The sequence below is a fragment of the Rhinopithecus roxellana genome, chromosome 4 (assembly GCF_007565055.1).
Source record: "Rhinopithecus roxellana isolate Shanxi Qingling chromosome 4, ASM756505v1, whole genome shotgun sequence".
In the NCBI taxonomy this organism is placed as follows: domain Eukaryota; kingdom Metazoa; phylum Chordata; class Mammalia; order Primates; family Cercopithecidae; genus Rhinopithecus; species Rhinopithecus roxellana.
Window position 1 is genome coordinate 24,688,909 of NC_044552.1, and position 11,297 is coordinate 24,700,205.

At 41.2% G+C, this 11,297-nt stretch overlaps 1 pseudogene; it reads right to left on the reverse strand.

The window, feature by feature from the left end:
• Positions 1-7,123: 7,123 nt before the first annotated feature.
• On the reverse strand, positions 7,124-7,685 carry LOC104675177 (annotated as a pseudogene).
• Positions 7,686-11,297: the final 3,612 nt, after the last annotated feature.

Here is an 11,297-nt window from a genome sequence, read left to right on the forward strand (position 1 = left end):
CGCCCTGGGAATGGAGGTGTAGAGACGGGTTTTCTCTCTAAACCTGGTGAAGTTTTGTCTGAAGGCACCACATAGAGATTCTCATAGAGACCAGTTTCCTTTTTGTTTATTAATACAGTAGGTAGCACAATGTTGGTAATCCTTGAATGATTAGAATTCCAATTTGTAAAAGACCTGTGTCAAAACAGCATTACAAAGCTCCTGTTTTACTTTCCCAGACTATGGATCTGTGACTCTGGGTTGTTGCCTTTAAAATTATCTTCATTCCTTAGCCCGAGTTTCCCTGTGTGAGTCCAGAACATCTCCTGAATACAAAATAAAGGGTTTGTTACTATCTGTTGCAACCGGGAGGCTGTAGTCATCACCTCAAAGTTGCGAGTGCTCCATGCAGACCCAATGCTCTTCACTGACGCTCAAGCACTACCTGTTTTCCTGAACTATGCACATCTAAGCAGTGTGCATATTTTATCTGGACACTTGGTATTTTTGTAACTTTTTTTTTTTAGTCTTAAAGAGCCAATTAGCTTTTAGGAAGTCCAACAAAATGTATTGAATACCGAATGCAAAAACCCCCCTGCTAGGCTCTTCCACTGCTTCAGAATTCTTTCCTCTGCTCCTTTTCCTCACCTCCTGCTTCTCCAGCCCTTCTCTCTGCCCCCTCATACCACACACAACCCCTTCCCCTAAGTCACCGCTCTCTGCCTTCATCCCTCACACCGTCCTCTCCCCTTAGTTCCCACCACCCAGTTACTCCTGAACTGTGGCACTGTAGAGAACAGTTTCTTTTTTTTTTGAGACGGAGTCTGGCTCTGTCGCCCAGGCTGGAGTGCAGTGGCCGGATCTCAGCTCACTGCAAGCTCCGCCTCCGGGGTTCACGCCATTCTCCTGCCACCTCGCCCGGCCCGAGAACAGTTTCTTTTCCTTAAAAACTTTCTTTATGCCCCTTTCTGTTTAATCCTTGCCTCCCACCCTCACCCCTTCCTTTCACTCAACCACCACTGTCTTCTGTCACTGCAATAGTGAAATTTCTAGAATTTAATGGACATGCAATCCTATGATATGTAGTCCTTTGTTTGGTCTCTCACTTAGCATAACGATGTTTGAGATGATGCCATTCAGTCATTTTTGTTGCTGAGCAGCTGCTGAGTATTGCTGGAATCCCAGTTTATTCATTGCTTTCTCTATTCTCTAGTTGATTGACATGTGGATTCCTCCAGCTAGGGTTTGTTATTAATGAAGCCACTAGAAATAACTGCTTACAAGTGTGGCCTTACATTTTTATTTCTTTTGGATAAATACATATTTGTGGAATTGCTGGGTCATGTGGTAATGGATGGGTAACTGTATAAGAAATTGCCATACTGCTTTACAAATTGGCTGCCACATTTTTTGCATTCCTACCAGCAATACCAGACATTCCTATTTTTTCCATATTCTTGACAGTATTTACACTTATCAAATGTCTTTTTAACTTTAAATATTCTGGGTGATGTGTGATAGTTTCTCATTGTGGTTTTAACTTGCACTTCTTAGATGACTAGTATTGTTTACTATCTTTTCATGTTCATCTAAGTGACTTATTACATATATTTTATGAATTATTTTGCAAATTCAATGATTAATTCCAGAGACTTTTTCAGAATCTCCTAGTGTTTTCTACATATGCAATGAAGCTGGTGACTAAGAAAGACTTTTGTTTCTTCCTTTCCTATATATTGATCTTTTTTCCTTTAGAATTATTTTTATTTGGTAGACATGAGGTCTCTCTATCAGGCTGGTATCAAATTCCTGAACTCAAGTGATCCTCCCTCCTCAGCCTCCCAAAATGCAGGGATTATAGGCATGAACCACCATACCCGGTCCTTCTATTGGTCTCTTATTTAATTTTCTTGTAATGTTGCACTGGTTAGGATGCCTGTTAAGTGTTTAAACAAGAACGATGGGAGCTCACATGTTTGTTTACAAGGAACTTAAACAAATTTACAAGGAAAAAAACAGCCCCATCAAAAATTGGCAAAGGCTATGAACAGACACTTCTCAGAAGAAGAAACTTATGAAAACAAACTCAATATCAATGATCACTAGAGAAAAGCAAATCAAAACCACAATATACTATCTCCTGCCAGTCAGAATGGCAATTATTAAAAAGTGAAGAAACAATAGATGCTGGCGAGACTGTGGAGAAAAAGGAATGCTCTTCCACTGTTGGTCGGAATGTAAAATGGTTCAACCATTGTGGAGGATGGTGTGACCATTCCTCAAAGATCTAGAACCAGAAATACTATTTGACCCAGCAATCCCATTTCTGGATATACACCCAAAGGAATATGAGTCATTCTACTATAATGACACATGCACATGTATATTTATTGAAGCACTATTTTCAATAGCAAAGCCATGGAACCAACCCACATGCCCATCAATGATAGTCTGGGTAAAGAAAATGTGGTAGATATACACCATGGAATACTACACAGTCATAAAAAGGAATGAGTTCATGTCCCTTGCAGAAACATGGATGAAGCTGGAAGTCATCATCCTCAGCAAACTAACATGGGAACAGAAAACCTATCACTGCATGTTCTCACTGCTAAGTGGGAGTTGAACAATGAGAACACATGGACACAGTGAGAGGAGCAACACACACCAGGACCTGTTGGGGAGTCAGGAGCAAGGGGAGGGAACTTAGAGGACGGGTGAATGGGTGCAGCAAACCACCATGGCAGACTACACGTATGTAACAAACCTACACATTCTGCCCATGTATCCTGGAACTCAAAGTAAAATAAAATAAATTAAATAAAAAAAGAAAGTGCATGTCTTACATGTACACATACGTTCATTGCAGCCTTATTCACAATAGCAAAGACTTGGAATCAACCTAAATGCTCATCAATGGTAGACTGGATAAACAAAATGTGGCACATATACACTGTAGAATACTATACAGCCATAAAAAAGAATGAAATTATGTCCTTTGCAGGAACATGGATGGAATTGGAGGCCGTTATTCTTAGCAAACTAGTGCAGGCACAGAAAACTATATATCACAAGTTCTCACTTATAAGTGGGAGCTAAAGGATGAGAATACATGGGCACATAGAGGGGAACAATACACACTGGGGTCCCATTGAGATTGGAGGGTGGGAGGAGGGAGAGGATCACAAAAGTACCTAATGGGTACTAAGGCTTAATACTTGGGTGGACACTAATGGGTATAGAAATAATCTGTACAACAAAACCCCATGATACAAGTTTATCTATGTAACAAACCTGCACATGTGCCCCTTATCTAAAAATAAACGTTAAATTAAAACAAACAAACAAACAAACAAACAAACAAACAAACAAACATAGTGCATGTCTGGAAAGAGCATATGGTTGGGTTCTGTTTTTTTTTAAACCAAGTCACACAATCTCTGCCCTTCATTAAAGAGTTGATTCATATAGGTTTTTGTCATTATTGATATGACAAGTTTTAGGTCTACCATGTTATTTTCCCAGTTTTGGTTTCTCTGTTCCTCTTGTCCTGACCCATGTCTTATTAGAAACCATAGAAACAAAAGCAAGTAGAGTAACATCTTTAAAGTGATGTGAAACAAAAAGGTCAACTAAGAATTCTATATCCAGCATAGATGTCCTTCAAGGATAGGCAAATTAGGATATATTTCAGATAAAAGAAAATTAAGAGAATTTGCCACCAGCAGATCTGTACAATAACAATTGGTAAAGAAAATTCTTCAGTCTAGAGGCAAATGATACCAAGTGGAAAATGAGATTATCCGAAAAGATGAAGATGATAAAAAATGGTAAATATTGAGCTAAGTGCAAAAGGCTATCTTGCTCCCCTCATTTATTCTTACTTTATATACATAGAACTGTTTAAAGATAAGAAAAAGTTTTTTTATCATGGGACTTACAACCTATATAGATACATTCCATATAATATCTATACCATAAAAGATGGGCTATTTATAGAGGATAAATGGTTGCAATATTTCTGTATTTATGGGTGCTAGTACATTATTAACTGAAAGTAGACTGTGAAATGTTAAGAATGAGTTAAGTTCTGAAGGAAATTGCAACACTAAAAACCATTCAAAAGATCAAAAATCTTGGAGATGGTTTTTCAAAAACAAATCCCAGCCAGTCTTGAGTCTCATCATCCTACAATTTCAGAGCTATTGTGAATACAAAAGTAATCAAAGAACAGTCCTGCCCAGAAAGAGGAGTTATCCCTAAATATGGTGGCCCTGGGTCAGCTGGCTCTCCCTGCTGGACCTCTTCCATGGGGGCGCTTTCTGCAGGGACTTTGTTACCTTGCTATTCCACTCTACTCAGTGTCCTGACCCAAGAGACAAGGGGCGTCTGCTGCTGTGTCTACACTTGGAGAAGGAAACCTTGATGTCACCAGTATATTACAAGCCAGGCATGAGAACTCACCCCTGTAATCCCAGCAATTCAGGATGCTAAGGCAAGAGGATTGCTTGAGATCAGAAGTTGGAGACCAGCTTGGACAACATTGTGACATGCTCATCTCTAAAAGATATAAAAATAAGTAAACTTAGCTGGGCCTAGTGGTGGGCGCTTGTATTCACAGGTATTGGGAAGGCTGAGATGGGAAGATCCCTTGAACTTATGGGTTCAAGGCTGCAGTGAGCCATGATCGCACCACTGGACTCCAGCCCAGGCCACAGAGTGAGATCTTGACTCCAAAACATACATTGTAAACCTTTTCTCACTATGGGTTATTTTATTTATTATTTATTCAGTATGTATTTTGATTTTATTTTACTGGCAGCACAATAAACCAGGACATGCAGAAACTAGAAATCACATCCACTTTCCAGTGGTAAAAAGTCCAGTCCAGGGAGGTGAGAAGGAGACAGTCCTCATTAGCGCTGAGGATTCAGGGAGAATGAGATGGGCTGGGCAGGAAGGGTTTTTGTTTGTTTGCTTGTTTTCTGTGAATGAATGTAACTTTTTATTATGATAGAGTTGTTTTATTAAAGAAGTAGATGAAAATGGTTAAGTAAAATCAAATGGCTCTAAAAGTCTTACAATGAAAGCAACAGTCCTGCCATTTGTTCTTTCCAGAGACAAGCACTTTTCATTCTCTCAGTTTTTCCTTCTGGTAGTTGCCTTCATGGGTTTTTCCAAATCATTATTTTTTCAGTTTTTCAAGTGGGTGCATATATTAATACATGTAATTTTAAAAAGTCTCTTCAGTTTATAATGCATCCTAACCGTCCCCTGCCCCATCCCTCCTAATCCTCCAGAGCAATGACTTCTAACTCTTTTAGCAATGTCTTCTATTTTTCTCCTCACATAACTACTTAGTCATTTCTTGATTATTTTATACATTTTACAGTGATTTCTTGAATGACAGATGAGGATTTAGCTCTTACACCATCACTATCTTTACTTTTCTCCCATATTGTCCCAAAGTAGTTACCAGATTTAGGACCTAAGCAGTCACCACATCATTATGACTATGTACATATTGCTCATTGTTGAGAAGAACAGAGTATTATGCTCTCACTTCCTATCCTGTACTTCCTTCTGCCCTAGAATTAATGATTGCCTAACACCCTTCCCCCTTGTTTTTTTCACTTTTGCTTTATCTTCAATGAATTTCTTTCCAAATGCCCCAAATCTGGCAATAACCTATTACTATTTTTAAGAGAAGGAAATCTCACTATGGTGGCCAGGCTGGTCTGGATGGTGGCCAGGATGGTCTGGAACTCTTGGACTCAAGCCAACCTCTTGCTTTTAGCCTCCTGAGTAGCTGGGACTGCAGGTATGAGCCATTCCACCCAGTTAACCTATTAATATTTCTACTGTTTTTTGTTTGTTTGTTTGTTTTTAAGCCAGCTCTATAGCTGGAATATTGCCTGTGTTGGATCCTATTTGCTGGAACCATGTCATTCTCTGGTTTGTCTCCCCTTCATTTTGCGGGAGTATTTTCTCCAATAGCTTCCAAAGAAAGGGTCCATGGAGGTAACCCCTGAGTCTTTGCTTGCCTAAAAATGTATTATTTTACCTTCGCCTTTGATTATTTGGCTGAATATAGATTTATCCGTTGAAAATAACTTTCTTTCTACAATTCTGAAGTCATGCTTCCATTGCTTTCAGCTTGTTATTCGAGGCAGGGTCTCTTCTGTCACCCAGGCTGGAGTGCAGTGGCGCAATCACAACACCCTGCAGCCATGACCGCGCGGGCTCAATTCATCCACCTCAGCCCCTGAGCAGATGAGACTACAGGTGGGCGCCAGAATGGCCAGCCAATTTTTGTATTTTTTGGAGAGGTGGGACCTCACCATGTTGCCCAAGCTTGTCTCAAGGGATCTGCTTGTCTCTGCCTCCCAAAATGCTGAGCCAATGTGTTACAGGCGTGAGCCACTGTGCCTGGCCAGTTTTTCTTTTATTCTCTCTCTTCTTCCTTCATTTCTCAAAGGCATCTCAAACTCAGTGGGCCCCAAACCAAAGTCAAACTCCATCAGAATATCCTGCTACTTCCAACTTTAAAATATTTCTTAAATCACACTTTCTTACTACGTACAAACTTCTGGTTCAAACTACCACGATCCCTCACTTGAACTTAGAACTGGTTTTCCTGCTTCTGTATTTTTTTTTTTTTTTTTTTTTTTTTGGAGAAGGAGTCTTGCTCTGTCACCCAGGCTGGGGTGCAGTGGCTGGACCTCAGCTCACTGCAAGCTCCGCCTCCCGGGTTTACAACATTCTCCTGCCTCAGCTTCCCCAGTGCCTGGGACTACAGGCGCCCACCATCTCGCCCGGCTAGTTTCTTGTATTTTTTTAGTAGAGACGGGGTTTCACCGTGTTAGCCAGGATGGTCTCGATCTCCTGACCTCGTGATCCACCCCTCTCGGCCTCCCAAAGTGCTGGGATTACAGGCTTGAGCCACCGCGCCCGGCCTCAAGAATGTTTCATAAATGGTATCTGATATATTCAAGACTAGTGCGGAATAAATACACGTTGCTTAGAAATAATTATTCATAGATCCAAAGTCAACAAAAGTCTTTTTCTTCTCATGTAAAAATATATAAATTTTTTTCCAAAGGGAGGGCGAACAACTTAAAATAAACCAGAAAATCCCTTCATATTAATCATTCTTCTCATATACTTCAAATTTGAACTTAATGTCTTTCTCCTCCTGGACATCAGAAAAAACACCTGGGTATTCTAGCAGAAGTTTATATTTTTCCAAATCAATTTCTGGAAAAAACGTGTCACTTTCAAAGTCCCGCATGATCCTTGTCACAAATAGTTTAAGGTGGCCTGGGTGATTCATGGCTTCCTTATAAACAGAACTGCCACCAACTATACAAATCATCTCTACTTTATTTGCTAATTCTGGTTGTTCAGTAAGTTTTAAGATATCATCCAGACTTCTGGCAAGAAAATGAGCTCCTTGTGGAGATTCCTTGAGTTCTCTGCTGAGAACTAAATTAATTCTATCCTTTAAAGGTCGATTCTTCTCAGGAATGGAGAACCGGATCTTCCTACACGTAACACCAGATTCTGTTTAGCTTCTAGTGAAGAGTTTGTGTCATTCTCTGGAAATACCTGAATTCATTCCTGAGCGGCGGCCAGGGCAGGTGCCCGTTCTTGCCAATGCCCGTGTTCTGGGACACAGCGACGATGCAGTTTAGCAAACAAACCATGACAGCAGCGGTGAGCACCTCCGAGTCCGCTCGCTACACAAGAACGCGCGGCCAAGATTGGCTGGAAGGTTTTTACTTTGAACCTGGAGGATGAGCAATGACATCTCTCTCTCCACCTCAAAGCTCATCGTGAGCATTCACCTTCTGGGAGCAGGGGCAGCGCAGCAGCGCCACCTGGTGGTCCATGCACTTCTTTTTGCAGATCACTCACAGCCCTGAGACCCTCCTCTCCTTTCCATGCACCTGGGATTTCTTCACTGGACAGCCTGAGTCAAGTTTCCTGTAAAGCAAAAGAAGCGCACAGGGCTTGCTCATGGAGTCGCTGCACAAAGTGGCCGTGGGGGCTGCGATGAACACTGCATGGGCACAGCAATTGAGTCGCCACTCACCAAGGCTGACCTGGCAGCTGCCACTGCTGAGGGCCCAGCCAACCAAAAGCAGCTGTTTTTTATTTTGGATGGAGAAATAAAACAGGCAATGGTAATTAAGAATAAAATAACATTATGGTAGATAAATATGCCACTAAAGATATAGTAGCAGTTTAAATAATTTTGAGACTATGAACAAGATTATGCCAACGGAGAGAACTTATTACAAGTAGAGAAAGCTGGAGTATTGATCCTCCCCTCCTTGGTTGTCAGCTCCCTGTCCTGTGTGTGGGTGGAACGTACTCCAGTTGTTCTATAGCAAAAGATTGTGGGTGGAGGAATGGTGTCATCTCCGCCTTTGGCGAGATCCATGTCACCGTGTTCAGGGGAAGGGCCACGAACTCCCCATGCAGAGAGGAGGCTGTGGTTGTGAAGGCGCCTGTGGGAGAGGTGAGGACCCGCTCCCTCTACACTGATGGCCAAGAGCCTGCAGATGGCGGGGAAGGCTTCCCCTCAGCTGTGTCCTATCAGGTTTTTCCAAGAGTCAAGGAGTAGACCTGCATATTGCCTCTGCTGATGTGAGCTGCACGCACACCTAGAAGTGAGGTCACCCCTGCTGGGGGTCCTGGGTCTGCTGGTTGTTCTGGGTGCTCAAAGGGAAGATGGGGAGGGGGCTTTGTGCAAAACTGTAACCATGCTCTAAATTAATTTTTCCTTAACGTTTGTGTCCTAAAATAAAATGTAGGACTCCAGAAGGAAAAAGAAACGGTCTAAAATTTATGTCCTTGAATAAAAAGTGAACACCCATTAACCACCAGGGATAGACGTTTGTGGAGCCAACCAGAAGCCCCATCATTTGCCCCAGCTCAGCAGTAAACTCTTTCCTCCCCCAAAGTAAAATACATCCTGACTTTCATGATCATCACTTCTTTGTTCTATTTTATATTTTTATCATCCAAAATTATAATTTAGTTTTACCTTTAGAAATACGCTTTTGCTCTCTTTTATTCTATAGATTCTTTCTTGAAATTTATATTGTGTGGTAGAGTTTCCCATAGTGCGCATTTTGCTGATTGCTCCCCAAGCCATTGTTTAATATGTGTTTTTATTATTTGTATTGCCTGTAAATTGGCAATTGGCTATGGAGGTTAGCTTATATTCAGGCTTGGTTTCTTTGTCACTTGTACTTGTTTGATGTGCTGTATTGTGTTCTTCCATCAAGAGGAAGAACCTGACATTAGTTTTTTGTTTTATTGTGTTGTTAATTGCCATTGCTGTTCGATGGTTAAATCTGTTAACTCATGATGGTTTGCAAAAGAGTTATTATAGTCTCGGTCTCTCATTCCTTCCTTATTTATTATCCGAATAATTTCTAAGTAAGAGATTCACGCTCCTCTACTCTTTGTTTACTACTAGAAATTTGTTAACCAGAGACTAAGCCAAGCATCTACTCACCTATGACCCAGCAATAGCACTCTTAGTTATCAACCAGTAGAAATGCTTATATGTGTGTGCCAAAATATATGAAAATATTATTCATAGCAGCATGACTTGTAAAATCTGGATACAACACAATTGTCTATCAATAGTGAAGGGACAGGAAATATGAGCTATTTATAAAGTGGAGTATTGGACAGCCATGGGAGTGAATAGGCTACGACCACACACAGCGAGATGATGAGACCCAGGGGCATGATGGTGACTGTATAATGCCATTCAACTAGAACTGGCAGAACTCATCTGTGTTAGAAATCAAGAGTGGCTACTCCAGGGTGGGGAGGGTATTTATGACTGAGGAGGACCCAAAGGTGTTTCCGGCAGGCTGTGACTGGTGTACTTTGATGTGGGTGTTGTTTACCCAAGTGTTCACTTTGTGAAACTACACTGCCCACTCGTGGGTTGTCCTCCTTTCTCCATGCATGCCGTCCTTCCCTCAAATACACATTGCTGGTGTTTCTGTCTACACTAAGAAGAATCACTCCTACTGCATATCCTTGGAAATGCTGAATTGAAAAAATTAGTGCAATTGTTTTTAATTCCAGGAAATAAATACATATAAAGAGGAAAATCTACAACAACAGCAGTAGGCTTGGGAACTGACACCAGAAGAGCTTTGGAAATGGCTCTCAAGCCAGGAACTAGGAATCAAACCCAAACAAGCCCATGGGAGGTGGGGGGTGTGAAATGATGCCCAGTAGTGCATGAATGAATGAGTCATGGGCAGTGGCTCATGCCTTGGCTGGCCAGTCACGAACTTGGGGAAAATAGAGTTGGAAAATTGGGAGTTAGAGGAGAGAGGTACGCATAGACCTCTTGCTACAGGCCGATTGCATGACGATACTGGTTGTGTGTGGATGCCTACCAGAGGGTCTTTAAGGTACTGGGGCTCCCTGTAATCAGGTGAGTGAGATGGTTTGACGGACGATGCCACTCAGCCGCACAGGGCTTGCTCCTGGAGTCCCTGCACAAAGTGGCCGTGGTGGCTGCGATGGACACTGCATGGGCACAGCAATTGAGTTGCCACTCGCCAGGGCTGACCTGGCAGCTGCCACTGCTGAGGGCCCAGCCATCCAAAAGCAGCTGTTGTTTTTTTGGATGGAGAAATAAAACAGGCAATGGCAATTAAGAATAAAATAACATTACGATAGATAAACGTGCCACTAAAGATATAGTAGAGGTTTAAATAATTTTGAGACTATGAACAAGATTATGTCAATGGGGAGAACTTATTACAAGTAAAGAAGTTAAAACGGTTGTAATACTTTATTTCCCTTCAGGCATATCCAGACTGTTTTACAGATGACTTCTATCAAAACTCCCAAGAAGGCTACTGAATTTATACATAATACTCAAGAGTATGAGGAAACATAGAGAAAACCAGCAAACTCATTATTGTTTATGTATAAATAACATTGATTCTAAAGCCAGCAAGGAATACATAAGAGAAAAGCATGATAGGATAATCACTTCGAAGCAATTAGAGGTAAAAATACTGAGAAAAACAGTACTAGACTGTGTCCACCAATGAGCTATAAATAAATTAAATATCCTGCCCAGGTTATTCATCCCCAGGATACAAGAATATTTAAACTTTAAATCTGTAATGCTTTTTATCACTTAATTAAATAATAAAAGACAGAGATAATCACATTTTGTTAGATGCTGAAATTACTGCAGATGAAATTCAACACTCCATCTCACCCACATTTCTTCACTTATCTCCACTTCTAAGAACTTGTGGTCA